The following is a 15,640-nucleotide window of genomic DNA, read 5'->3' on the forward strand; positions in this document are numbered from 1 at the left end:
TGGGTTGCGTCTGGTAAGCCTGAAGGAACTCTTTCCTCTGATGAGGAGAAGAAATTCGAGGAAGCCAACACACTCTTTGTAGGATGTGTTCTTAGCGCTCTTGTCGATCGTCTCTGTGATGTATACATGCACATAAAAGGATGCAAAGGAGTTGTAGGACGCACTGAATGCAAAATTTGGTGTGTCAGATACATGTAGTGAGCTATATATTATGGAGCAATATCATGATACAAGATGGTCGATAATCGATCAGCAGTCGAGCAGGCTCATGAGATTCAGCGCATTGTAAAAGAACTCGAGCTCATAAAGTGTACCTTACACGACAAGTTTGTGGTTGGGAGCACTATTGCCAAATTGCCTCACTCTTAGAGGAATTTTGCTACTGCTCTAAAACAAAAGAGATAAGAGTCTGATCTCGTCTCTTGATATTAAGAAGAAAGTTCGAGCTAAAGATGTGTATAATAAAAGAGGCGATGGATAGTCTAGCACAAATGTTGTGCAATAGTACAAAGGCCAAACAAACCACCAACTTCAAGAATAAGAAGATGAACAAAGATGATAAACCCTTTTTCGCGTGTGGCAAGGTTGGCCATTGGGCCAAGATTGCCGAGATTGCAAAGGAAGAAAGGTTAATCAAGGGAAGAACACCAAGTCTGTCAATATGACCATGGGCAACAATAGAGATGGAACTAGTGGGTATGGTAATTTACCTATTGTTCTTTCAATTAATCATTCTACTAGTTGATGGATTGATACTGGGGCTAATGTAGACGTATGTGCTGATAGTTCAATATTCTCTTCTTATCAGATCGCTAGAGATTCTTCTGTCTTAATGGGAAATGAGTCTCATGCTCCTGTTCATGGTGTTGGCACGATAGATCTGAAGTTTACTTCGGGAAAGATCGTGTAGCTAAGGAACATACATCATATCCCTTCAATAAACAAGAATCTAGTTAGCGGTTTCCTTCTCTATAGATACGGATTTAAGGTGATACTCAAGTCTAATAAAGTGGTTCTGTCGAAACATGGACTTTTTATTGGTAAAGACTATAAGTGTAGAGGATTGTTCAATTTTTCTCCTTTTGATTTCTGCAATAAATATGCGAACCATATTTGTGGTAATATTAAAGGAGATGAGACTAGTGTTTGGCACTCACGGTTATGTCACATAAACTTTGGTTGTATTACTCGGCTTTCCAACTTGAATTTAATTCCGAATTTTTCCATTGTCAAAGGTTCGAAGTGCTAAAGTTATGTGCAATCTAAGCAACCTCGTAAGCCTCACAAGGCAGTCGAGGAGATAAATTTGGCAACATTAGAACTTATACATTCAGATCTTTGCAAGATGAATGGTGTGTTGATGAAGGGTGAAAAAAGATATTTCATTACTTTAATCGATGATGCATCTAGATTTTGTTATGCGTATTTATTGAAATCTAAATATAAGGCTCTAGACTACTTTAAGATCGATAAGGCAGAAGTTGAAAATCAATTAGAAAGAAAAATCAAAAGACTTAGTTCGGATCATGGTAGAGAGTACTTTTTAAGTGATTTCGACTTATTCTGTAAGGAACATGTAATTATTCATGAGAGAGTGCCTCCCTATTTGCTCCAATCAAACAGGGTAGCCAAGAGAAAGAACCGCACCCTGACTGACCTAGTTAATACCATGTTAGACACTACGAGTTTATCTAAGGCTGGTGAGGGAGGCCTTGTTGACTTCATGTCATGTTCTAAATAAAGTTCTGACTAAGAATAAGGAGAAAACATCATATGAAGAATGGAAAGGGAGAAAACTATCACTTTTTTATTTGCGCACTTGGGGATACTTGGCGAAAGTCAATGTACTAATAATTAAAAAGTGCAAGTTGAGACCTAAGACAATGAATTGTGTTTTTTTGGGATTTGCTCATCGGAGCATTGCCTATATGTTCTTAGTAGTTTATAGCGAAATTCACTCCAAATTAAAAAAATTATAATTAATTAAACTAAGTAAAATCAAGGAAATATACAATTGAATGTGTATATATACAAATCCAATTATATTATTTTGGCTAAGTATTCCAAAGTGCACTAAATTTATTTCTAAACTTCTCATGCATTAATTGATTCATATGAAATTTGTTGATTGTTTTTATGGATCTTGATGGTGATTTGAATTGAATGTCTTTCAAATTCAAATCTTTCTTAGCCACCCTTCAGCTCGAATCTAATTGAATTCAAATCTTTGCCCAGATCTCAAAGTCTAATCCAAATCCAAATTCAAATATTCTTATTTGAATGCATGACAAGTCCAAAGTCAAATCCAAATTCAAGTACCTCCAATTGAATTTAAACCCAAATCCTTTTCTTTTCCTTTTTCCTCCCGAGCTGCCTCTTCTTCCTTTTCTCTGACGCGGCCTAGCAGATCAGCCGGCTCAGCCCGGTTTCTTCTCCCCTCCCTGCTCGCTCTCTCGTGCTTGGGCTGCATGCTCGTCGTCGGCCCAGCTCGCGCCCACGCCTGCTCGCCTCTCGCTCTCTCCCTCTCACCGACACCTGGGACCCACACACCCCACATCTTCCCCTTCCGCTAGCGCAATGCCCATCCACGACACCGTGTCTGCCAGCGCATTGCGCTGGCCACTTGCTCGCCACCTCATCCGTCCCTCCGCGCTCTCGCTCTCCCTCCCTCCCTCCGGTCTCTCATGCACGCAGCCCGAGCTTCTGACACCCCACGACTTCCTCGCACATCGCACGTGCTGGCTAGTGCAAAGCCACCACCGCTGCGCGAAACCTGATAGGCACTGCCAACGAGCCATGTCGCGCCTTCTCATCCCTTGCCACCTTACTATGCGCCCTCTCCCTCTATAAATAGAGCATCTCAGCCTCTATCTATTTCCCCACCTCGCCACCACCACTGGGCTGCCACCGCACCACCATTGCTCCCCATTGCAGCTCCGTCGCCGCAGTTTCTCCTGTAGCAAGCTTCTGAGAAGCCCCACGAGCTCACCACCATCCCATGCGCCACTCTCCATCAACCAGAAGCCCGACGGGAGCTCGCTCGAGCAGGGGACCGAGTAGCACCGTCGCCTCTGCTTCAACGCATTGCCGGTCGCAGTCCTGCCCATCACCGTTCTTGCACTCGGTGAGCATCGCCGTCCCCTCACGCAACCTCCTAGCTAGCATGTCACATTTCCCATACCCTCCCATCGCCTGGCATCGTGCAGCCGTGAGCTTTTCCCCACCGCCGTCGCCATTGCTCGCCGCCGGTGACCCCTAGCCCTCTCCTGAGCTAGCCTTTGTGTCGTGTTAGCCACGTAGACTTAGCCATAGGCTTGTAGGTGGCCCGGGGCACACTAGAAGAGGGGAGGTGCTATCCAATTTTTGCGCTACTGCTTAGACTTGCTCTGAACGTCGTCTGACACCGCTCTGACCACGGCTCACCGTCGGTAAGCCCCCAAGCGAGTTCGTCGTCGTGGGTAGAAGCCTAGCAACAATTCATCTTCGTCAACCCTTGGTGGGAACACAATTCTGGCAAGACTCCAGCGTGGCTCCGCCGGGTTTGCTCTTCATCATTTCCCCTTTCGCGGCTCCGCTACGCGCGTTCTCACGCGCTCACGCATGTGTGGCCAGGCCTAGCCTAGTGGGCCGCGACTCAGCCTCGTGTGGGCTGACCAACCAGGCCAGCCCACCCACTAGTAGACTGTGCCCCAGTGGGCCGACCCAGCTCCATAGCTCGCAAACCAGCTAGCCCGACACAAGTGGGCCAACCACCATGCGGCTCCGGCCTAAGCTCAGCTCGACCAAGTCCAGGCCCATTTTGTCCCAACCCATGGTACTATGTAATGAGTCCCACATGTTACTATTCATGTGGGTCTGGGCTACTGTTTAGTGGGCACCACCCATGGGCTCACCCATAAATAGTGATATTCATATTTTCTTGATTTAATTCTACATTAAATCTTTTGGGAGTCATAATTTCTCCGTTCTGGCTCTGATTTTGGTGATCCTTTTGCAAAAGTTCATCTAAATTCGAGACCTACCCATCTATCACAGTGTGATATCCATTAGAAATCATTCGGATTTCTAGTTGACGTTAATTAATTCTTTTGTAATATAGCTCGTTATTGATTGTAATCGTGTTTGCAGAACCAGCTAAGTTTTGTGAATGCTGCGTGGGAAGCATCAGGAGCAAAGAGGATCCTGACTATGACCAAGGTTTAGAAGAGAACTTCAGAGAAGGCAAGTCCTATTTTCTTGATCATATTGAACCTATGTTTTCACATAATCTATATGATCAACTAAAACTTGACTTATTATCTCATATGCTATGTATTGCGCTTTTACAAACTACTTAAGGTAGTTACTCTTATCAAATACTTGCCATGCCTTAAATATCATCACCAAAATACATATCACCCTAGAATTTACCTGTTGTTATCTAAATTAATGTTGGACACCACCTTGATATCTAGCATGCTTAGGATTGACTACGTCTTCTCAGAGATGTCGCTTTTAAAATACATCTATTCGGAGATAACAATTTACTGCTATCCATATGTTATCAATATTAACTCATATACCATGAATCCTTGATATTTTTGAATTCTGTGGTGGTTGTGAAATCCTTGATGTCATGTGGGATATGGAGGGTGATATATAAAAATATGTGAAAACTGTTTTGGCGGGGGATTGAATTACCTTTGTGGTATTCATTGTTGGAAGATACCTACCTTAGCCATTTAAGCACGAAATCTTGCGTCGTCATACTTAGCCACCCCGTGCAACCATGCGTCATGTATGGGTATGTCTTGACTTTTCTTTCACTAGACTGGGTTGAGTATCATATTAGGAGGCTGAGAGTCTCGAGCAGTCAAGTGATTATCTGGCCCTCTAGTTGAATGTGCAGAGACCAGCAAGTTCTTAAAAATTGAACCTGGCATTCAGTACAAGACCTTTAGTACTTGTGGGTAAATCTCATAGAAAAGCCAACAGGAAAGGTGATTGAAGTATCTCGGTAAGATTCGCTCCTTCGCTTGCAACAGATTGAGGCTGAGCATATCGAGTGGGTATAGTGTACAACCTTTGTAGAGTGTAAATCTATTCGAATAGCTGTGTCTACGATAATGGACATGCGAAGGTATGGTCATGCTTGATTAGACTTTGGGTGCGTGTGTCTTGATGAGTAAGTGTGTGAACTAGATATCCGTGTGATGAGGTTGCTGGCTCAATCCACTAGGATCTGTGTGGTACTAGAGGTACACTACATGTGATGATAGGGACTGTGGAGTAATATGTAGCCCCTTCTAGGAACGAAAACCCCTCAGATATAACTTGTTTTCTGGTTTTGAGCTACTTCAAACTATTAGGCTTTGCTTGGCCCTACTCTAGTTTTGGTGCAGCTAACTAAGGGTCGAATTTCGTGACTCTCTCACTGGCACTGCAAGAAGATAAAGCTATCAATAGGGAATATAACTACATGACTGCATAAAAATGCTTTACGTGTAAAACTAAACTGTAAAGCTTTATCTTTGAAATACCTTTTATGCATCTATCAACCATTTGAAGTAGTATAGGATTGCTAAGGACCTTCAGTACTCACTCTTGCTATCATTCAGATGAGTAAGCCATTATCAACTATGTCGAGGATGGAGGCACGGATTAAGAGTAGAGTTAGAAGTCACGTTCGTACCCTAACTGCTCATGTCTTTGTTGGCCGTTAGGCCAAGTTTCTACAATCTCTCCTATGTGCTCTAATATTTTTTCCCTTTGAGTTCAAAATATGCATATAGCCTTTTTGGGAGATTGTTGACAGAGGGGGGGGGGGATTTTGATGAGCAAAGTAAGGTGCAAGTTTGAAAGATGAACAATATGAAAGAAATTATAGCAACTAGCAATATGTCTAGGAATGCCGAAGTTGACAAAGGAGGAGGAGGAGAAGAAGCTCATGCATGGGTCGATCAAAGGAGATAGTGGCAATGGAGAAAGGGGGTGCCACAACAAAAGGGACTAAATGGTGAGAACATCATCCAAGCAATATGGTAAGATTTTGTGCTCACTTATGATCTTTACATTTGATATCATTTATTATTTACCATTTGTTTTGGTTGTGTTTTTATCAATCACAAAAAGAGAGATTGTAGAAAAATGATCCTATTAGGCTATAATTATGATTTTAGTGATTAATGATAATATAATCAATAGGACTAATATATTTGTCAAAAATATATGTTAGTAGGTCTCACGGATGTATTACATAAAGAAGACACCGCAGCCGGGATAAAGTTTGATTGAATTGAAAAAGTCACAGGAGAAATGAACTCACTGGATAATTCGGTGTTCAGGGCGTTGAACTCACTGGAGCATATCTGACGAAGGAGCAGAGAGGGTTGAAAACCTCACTGGAAGGTACGGTGATTAGCAAACGTGCTCACCGGAGTAATTTTTTCAGAGAAGGGTGATGTGCTGAAGAATGAAGATAAGCTGACCGGATAGTCTGGTGATGAAGGGTATAAAGCACCAGACTAATTCTTGCAGAGAAGAATCTAAGCACGGAATAATGAAGATCATCTCACCAGAAGGTCTGGTGCCTGCGTTGTACACACTGAAGTATTTCCTGCAGAAGCGTTTCCAAGAGTTGAAGATCAAAAAATACCTCATCGGATGGTCTGGTGATAGGTGTTGTGTACACCGGAGCAATTTACACAAAGAAGCTGCAAAGGCACGGTATGGCTCAGGATAACTCACCGGATAGTCCGATGATAGAGATGAAGTATACACCAGAGTGTCCGATGATGGAATACTACATCGGGAGAGGACAAATAAGTTTTTTTTGGAAGCACTCGTCGTGACTGCTCACGATTTGCTTCCTCTACACCATCGCGATCTACTTCGACTACTTCGTCTTTGTCATCGCCTAGATAAACATCACGGTGGCCTCTGTATCGACTATTTCATCTTCATCATTATCTACTGCATTGAGCATCGACACCACAAGAGTATCTGCATCTCACATCGTCATTAGGTACGTATGTAAATCCTACTTGAGTACTTAGTCAAGTAACTAGTCAAATATCTTATCAAGGACATGCTCTAGTCGAGACTTATTGAGACTTGTCGAATCCTACTCAAAACTATTGAATTTAGTCAGAGCTAGTCAGAACACAGTTATTATTGATTATTTACCTATGTTCTTATTTATTTTATATCAAAAATTAAATTAAATTAAATCTAAAAGTACTATTACATCCAACACCTACGAGTGAACATTCACGATAATTTTGCAAGCTAGGTATCTATTTCTTGCTATTCTCATATAGCTAGGTAGAAACATCAACGGAAATCTTGCCTAGAAAGACCAAACTATTCTCGTAGAAGCCAAGATTAAAATTTTATCAAAATTTTATAAATTTTAGAAATTTTGAAAGAGAATGAAATATTTAATTTTATATATTTTTTTCACTGATATATAAGACTCACAAAGCTAACAAAGAAAAATGAAGGAGGAACTGGATGCCGGTTGGTGACATATCAAGCCAAGCCATCATCAGTCCTGGCATATGCCTCCGAAGAACTGGATGCCGGACGTCACGGAAAGCAGCAGAGCACGCGCATGCAGAATGTGTACGCGATTATGCGGCAAATCGTGGAGGGATACTCTGCAATTCTTCATGCAATGCTGCAGTCCAAGTCTCCAAAACAGTAGAAGAATAACGTACCCTGACCCTCCTTCAATCCAAAATGCGCACGGCATGAACCGACCAGTGATGGTATAGACTACAGAGAAAGATCCGGAAATAGAAGGGAAAGGCACTCACAAGCCGTGGACATACGGGCTATCTCGATTATTTCTCTCATCTGATACCAATCCATATATTCATTCTCTCATATATTTTATGATTTTTTTACACTCCTTTAACATAAATATTAATACAAACGAATCGTCCAGATAAACATATGTTCGTATGACTTATTGGAATTTTCCTTCGGAAAACCAAAATACCAAGAGGGACACACATGCAGTTCATCGCAGCACTTGCAGCTGAGAAGCAACATCGAATGATGGACGATGACGCCAAAGATAGCAGATGCCTAAAGCAAGAACCTGTTCTTATTCGTCTGCCGAGTGCTGAAGATGCACATATATCTAACCGATACTAAAAATGAACCTCATACAAATACCATATCCATATTGCATCACACAGGTTAGAATATAATCGGTCAATGAATGGCGCAAAGAAAGATTGTAATATGGTGCGCCCCAGACGAAGAGTAAAAAAATATTTATATGTAGCAAAAGATAGAGGAACAACCTGCCATTCTGAAAAAGATACCAATTATGAGTGATAATTAAGCGGTTGGAGCCAGAAGCGCCACTTAAAAATTATAAAATATGTCCTCAAATCTACACAATTAAAGGATCGATTACTTGTTAAAGCCATGCTAACATGCTTACAGTACTCTTTATTCTTTGATCACACAAAATAAGATCACTGTCACTATAAGTAAAATTGCCTTTGATTATAATGCTATACTGTGGCCGGTGGGGCTGGGAGCTACTGTAGCCGGTGGGGCTGGGAGCTGGACGGTTGGTTGGGCCTATTGCCTACTTCCTCAACAGCCCATAAAACCACCAAAGGCGCCTACCCCTTCAGCTTCCTTCCTCGCTCCTGTCTTGTGTTCTGGCAGCTGACGCCTTTCGGGCCTGTTTGGTTAATACCCCTAACTAGCTAAGCCAAATTTTGGATAGGGCTAAAATTAGGGCACGGTCAAATTTTGATTTGGCTTTTGACGTTTTGTCTAAGGCTAAGTCAAAATTTTGGTAGGCCAAGATCGGGGCGGACGATTTTGTCGCTAGAGTTTTGCCTAGAAATATTACAGAAAAATTTTAGCAGGTCAAATTTTTTCAGGACATGACCAAATTTTGATCTCGAATCAAACGGAGGAGGCCAAATTTTCGAGACACGATCAAATTTTGGCTTATCTCACTCTGACAAACGGAGGAACCCCAAGTATTCGGGTTAAACCTGGAGATTCCGGGTGAGCCCAGTTGAGTTTACCCAAAAATCGTGTTGTTTAGCGAGTAATTTGACTTTAGAACCCTTTATTAGTGCTCCTACGTGTTTGGGAGGGATAGGCTTTTACATGCATGATGGATCGAGTAAGGAAAATCATTGCGAGTTTCAAGTCTGCCAGAATCTGAAGTATCCGGATCCACCCGAACACTCTGGGTAATTCGTTTTAATTTTAACGAAGCACCCTTGCTCGGAGTAAAACCCGGACAATCTGACCAAACCCAGAGTATCCAGTCTAGCCCGGATAATTCGAATTGTTTTGAATTAGGAGTTAACCGAGAACCTAAACTGGAGGTCGACCCAAAGGGTCCAGCCCAACCCAGAGGGTTCGAGCCGGAGACTCCGGCCTGACCCGGACTATCCGGATGTTTGTCAACTTTCAATGTAGTTTAGTTCACAAACATTGTTTGTTCCTTTGTATGTCTTGTACTTTTAGCTTGATGTTAAGGAACATCTACTACTGTTATGCATCATGTAGCACATCTCATTGCATCTTTTTAATACTCATCATTGCATGTGTTCTTCTTTAGTGAACGAAGGACCGGAGGGTGACATGGGCGTGATCGGGGGCGATCCGGATTTTATTGTTATGAATTGTGATCAAGCTGAACCACGAGGCAAGCATTTAAACATTTTCATCCCATTACTTTGGATCATATATTGTGTCAATTGATAAGTTATGCTTTATGTATGTTTGTATGTTAATGAGTCTTATATCAGGTTTTGGGTTAGATCATATTTGTTGTATTACCCTCCCTTGACATTGTTTGTCGTTTGATCTTTTGTAACCTGGGTTGTTCATATCACATAATGGTCTAACTTAAAAAGAATATGTTATGCTTAGCATGACTTAGGTTCTCGGTAGAAGTCGAGTGGTGGTTCGACCATCATTCGCAAGCTTAGAACTTACCTTATATCACAAATATAATAATGATGGAGGATGGTGTAAGTTAGTGATGATGAGCCGAGATTTGGGCAGGCAATAGGGATGACTCGAGAAGGGAGTATCGGATGCTATAGGCCCGCTTGAATCGATTAAGCATCGTCTGTTGTTGCAGTTGGCTTTAGCACTTGTCCGTACTTACCATGTATCCGTGTATGTGACGGATGAGCCGAATACCTTATGTAGCTGTGATCTTTTGGCGTGCTAGTTTTGGGTGTTATTGGCATAATAACCTTTGAAGGGGTATCTAGTTTGCTCCGGGAGTAGTTCTAGATGGCCCTTGCATGCCGATGCGCATGTTCAAACGATTGGGGCTTATTTGGGAAAGGTTCACATGAGTACCCCTTGTGTGGACTTGTGTGGTCACGCAATCCATATGGTCCTAAAGTTGTGTAGGTAATAGAGTGCCCCTTGTAGGGTGTAAAACAATTCGAATTGCCACGCTCTCGGTTATGAGTATGCTTCTGTTCATTTGCATCAATCGTAGAGTTTCGGTTGTGGTTGTGATGATATGTTGGGAAATGTATGGTGATGTTGTTGAAGTTTTGATACGGTTCAAATTATAATCATGGTATGGTAATGATATCGGGATAGAAGGTTGTTTATGGTTATGTATAGATACTTACACTTGAGTCGAAATTGCTCTTGCATATGAAATTCACTCAACCTTGTAGCTGAGTTCTTGCTAATTATCCAAATTGCATTCTTCTTGGAGTCGAGCTATTTATAAGTGTCCATTATAGATTGAGTCTTGCAATTACCTTCGTACTCATATGCTTCATTGCTTTTCAGTGAAGAAGTTTTAGTCTTTGACTAATTTATGCCCGCCGATGTTGGCGACGGGTAGGAGTAGTACCATTTTACTCGTGTGTTGTCATTTTGGGGTGGTGCCTTAAGGCAAATGGCACTACCCATCTTTTGTCATCATGCAACTTATTTCGCTGCGTAGCTACTCTAACAATGTTTGGTTTATGCTTTTATTGTAAAATTAATCTACTTAAAGACTTGTAACTTAATTTAATTACTCGCTCTTTATTATGTCTTGTGATGATGTGCTTGTTGTAAAGGTGTGTGTTTCGATCTTGGAACAAAACACATTATGTGACTACCGGGGTGATATTCTTGTTAATCGTGTAGTCATGATTACATAAATGATTGATTTAATGATTAATTAGAATATTACCTGGACGGTTCCTCACAACGTGACATCAGAGCTTGGTTTAATAAAATAGCGTAAAAATACTTAGTATGGGTTAATAAATGTGTCAACCCACTAAAAGTTATCTTTAGTTCCTAAGTGTTTGCTCTATTTTATTCCTCATCTTGTCTTAGAGCTAATCATACCTCTTCTTGTTGTTAACATGCCTAAATTGGTATCTAACTCATCTCTTTCTTAATGGGTTAAGGATGATCGCTCTCACGTTAGCGATGGCTACTCGTGCCGAGGGTGTGGAAGATTTTCCCGCACTCCTCCGCAAGATTCTTTAGCGTGCAGATTTCACTAATGCGCCGGAGTGCATAGTGTATGCTTGAGGAGTTGGGCCAGACTTAGTGGATTACTTGGCTATTGTGGACATTCGGGCAAGGATCATAGAAGATGGAGCCCCCAACCCTCACTACTTTGAGGCAATTGGAACTTCAAAAGAAATGGTGGTTCAAGCGGTGGCATACAAGGCGATGGCTACCCTTTGTGGTGAGTTACTGGTTCTATGAGGATGACCTTTTGTCTACTTCCACATCCGGGGTAGCAACGTCAACAACTTCGAAGATGTCCCAAATACAGTCTCTCTGAATGAGCATCGTATGGTAGAGTTAGTTCGCTCCTTGGACCGATCATACCGTTGTATAGTGGCTAAACTTTGGGAGATGTGAAGGTGCTACAACATGCTGCAGCACACGATGGAACCACATGTGCGACGCGGATTGGTAAACCACGAGGTGTTGTATGGAGAGGGCAATATGACACCGTATTGCATGGGGTCTTAGACACACCGCTTTCCGGTGGTGCAGGGCACACGGGTACCTCATCCCCGTGGCCGAGATGCGAGGGCATCCAATTGATTGCAAGTGCCGTAGTTCCGCAACTCGGGCTACACGAGGGAAGTGTTGTTAGGCGAGTCGCAGCATCTCACGCACCGCGAAGCCATTGAAGATTCGGGCTCTCCTCAACATCATCTTTTGGATGAATTTTTGGAGGACTTTGTTCGTGATCCGTATCGTGGGTGGTTTTAAGTCGGTGGATTTAAGAATTATGTAATAGGGCGTAGTTTCTTTCGCAAACTTTTGGACGACTAAGTTTAGCTATATTATACCCTATGTATGAGACTTGTATGTTATACCTTTATGTTATATGAGTATTATGACCATTAATATGTCTTTGAATTCGGTTGATTGTTATTTGTTATTCTTTCATTTTACTCATATTGCATCAACGCAATCGACAAAAATGGTAAGAAGGTAAGGGACGTATCCCGATAGCGGTAAATATCGGGGGCTCAACTAGTGCGAGGTAGGGGCCTGGTATGTCCCGTACGGTGATGGTACGGGAAGTAAATACATCAGTAATAACGTATGAACATCCATCATACGATGGTAGTTATGGTCGTCTACCCATGTGGTGATTACATGAGGTGTCTCAGAAGGCGATGATACATAAAGTGGATATATTGGCAACAATGTATGAAATATCGCACAAGTTGCACAAGCACTGTTCACATAAATATTTTATATTCTCACGTGAAGGGTGATGATTGGTGGGTCATTATATGCATGCTTCTGATTTTTGATGCTTGTGGGGAGTGATGCACTCGAGAAAGAAATGTGTAGATAGGGATCGAGCTTGCTTCATTCATATCTCTCTTTTTGCACACATTTACATATAGTGGGCTTTAAGGAGCCTGACAGCATTCATGTTGTTTATCCATTCCTTGTCATCCCAAATTCCTTTTCGTTACCTTCCTTATCAAGATCTTGTCGTCACTAGTCTTGGAATTGACTGTAGGATGAGGACCCGTGGCAATTTGGGTGATCTTCCTGAGGGTTTCAATGAGAACAATCTTGTGCCACCTCTGCCTTCGAGCATGACGGATGTGCTCATGCAAATCGAGCAGAATCGGCAAGTGCAGACCACCCTGCTTGAGGCGCTCGTGTGCAATACGGCTCCTCAAGGAGGAGGAGGAGCCGGACATCGTGATGACTATTTGGACATCCTCTGTACTAGTCCTCCTTGTTTCACGTGCGCCGAGGATCATCTCGACGCGAACCATTGGCTGTGCACCATCAAGCAAAAGCTCACTCTTCTTCGGTGCGAGGACCACAAGAAGGTCCTCTTTGCCACACATCAACTCTATGCACACCGCCGATCATCATGTCTCATGGGCGGAGCTCCGCCAAGCCTTCCGTGATTATCATATCCCTAAGGGGATAATGGATATCAAGTGGCAGGAATTTCTTGACCTCAAGTAAGGAGGCAAGTCGATCATGGAATATGTGGAAGTGTTCAATTACTTGGCATAATATGCACCGGAAGAAATTGGTACCAATGATCAAAAGCAATATCACTTTGTAAACGATCTCTCCACCAAGGTGCAAGACCGTTTATCCCCTCACGAGTTTGCGGACTTTAATAAGTTGGTGATCACCTCTCTCTCCATTGAGCACAAGTTAAAGAACCATCAGAAGGAGAAGAAGCATAAGAGGTTCCTGTCATCCTCTATGGGCGGGAGCTATCGACGTCAACGAACGAGGAATCAACTCCCTCCATCTTTCATGTCGACACCGTCCGCTCCACGTCCTATATGAGTGGTGTAATGTTCATACTCCTCATCGCAAGGACAGACTGCAAGGCTTGCGGGGTCATAAGGAAGTGTGACTGGTGGTCCCGGCAGCCCATGCTACAATTGTGGGCATGTTGGGTACTTTGCGCGGGAGTGTCGTTTTCTGAAGATGGGAGTCGTGGTGACTGCTCCAAGACCACCACTACAAGTGCAACCCTCTCAGCAAGCATCCAAGGCTACACAAGTTCCCAAGCATGGCTGTGTGAACCACATCACCGCCGAAGGGGCTTAGGAGGATGGCAACGTGCTTGTTGGTACGGTACTCGTAAATTCCCACCCTGCAGTTGCACCTTTTGATTCCCGAGCATCTCATTCATTAAGGAGGATTATGTCTTGCGTCACAATATGGTCACCAAGACTCTACATTCTTACTATCATATTGATGTGCTCGGTACCTAGTTGCAAACCAATCATATCGTTCCTTTGGCCGAGATCCCCATTGAAGAAGTTTCATTTTGTGCAAACTTGATCATTCTTGATACTAAGGGAGTGGATATCATCTTAGGGATGAATTGGTTGACCAAAAATGGCGCTCTCATCGATTGCGCTCGGAGGATCATCTCTCTCAAGAATTCGACCGGTGTCCAGATCCCCCTTCACTTGGGAGAGGGTGGTTCCCATCTCTATACTTTGGAGTGTACCGCAATCATGGACCTTTAGAATATCCCACTTGTGTGTGAGTACCCGGATGTTTTTCCTGAAGAATTACCGAGGATGCCGCCCAATCGGGATGTTGAATTCATCATTGTACTTGCACCCGGAATGGCCCTAGTGTCTAAAAGACCCTATCGTGTGCCTCTGAATGAGTTAATGGAATTAAAGAAACAGTTGAAGGAATTACTTGAGAACGATTTCATTCGTCTGAGCTCCTCACCTTGGGGATGCCCGGCTATCTTCATCAAGAAGAAGGATATTACCTTGAGTCCTTGAGGATGTATGTTGATTATTGTCCTCTCAACACGGTCACTATCAAAAATAAATATCCCCTTCCCCGCTCATTTCTTCTCCAAGATTGATCTAAGATTGGTTATCACCAAATAAAAATTTGATCGTAGGATGTTCCTAAAATGACTTTCTCTACTCGTTATGGATTCTATGAGTACACGGTCATATCTTTCGGTCTAACCAATGCACCAGCTTACTTCATGTATCTAATGAACACAGTATTCATGGAAGAGTTGGATTCTTTCATCGTAATTTTCATCGACAATATCCTTGTTTATTCCAAGACTGAAGAAGAACATGCCTAGCATCTCTGAGTCATTCTTGAAAGGCTCTGTGAACATTGCCTGTACGCCAAGTTCAGCAAATACGAATTCTGGCTCAAAAAGTTGCTTGGCGCTTGGTATGCCAGGATAGGAGACTCCGCCTAGCAGGATAGGCTGGTGGGGTGAAAATATCGTGCTTTCGAGGCAACTTGGGCGGTTCTTTCACGGGCTAGGCAATGGAGGGTGCATTGAGTGAATTTTATGGCTTTTTTATATTTCAAAAATTAAAAAATTACAAAATAGTCATTATGGAGTGGATTTTTTATTTTTAAATCTGTCACCCGTTGGAAGCACGACAATAACCTAATTCTGCATTTTTTTTCAAACAGACATCTATTTTTGTAATTTTTTAATTTCGAAATATAAAAATAAAAGCTCGAATTTTATGTGGGCTGTGTCGGATCGGGCCTACGAAACGAGCCCATGACGAGCAGCCGCAAAAACGGACAGGTCAAAATATAAGGGTATGCTTGCAATTGTTTGGACGTTCAGGGTTCTTCCTGCAATTTCTTCACTCCGCACCGCACCGCACCGGCGCCA

This window comes from Phragmites australis, chromosome 24 (genome assembly GCF_958298935.1).
Source record: "Phragmites australis chromosome 24, lpPhrAust1.1, whole genome shotgun sequence".
Classification (NCBI taxonomy): Eukaryota; Viridiplantae; Streptophyta; class Magnoliopsida; order Poales; family Poaceae; genus Phragmites; species Phragmites australis.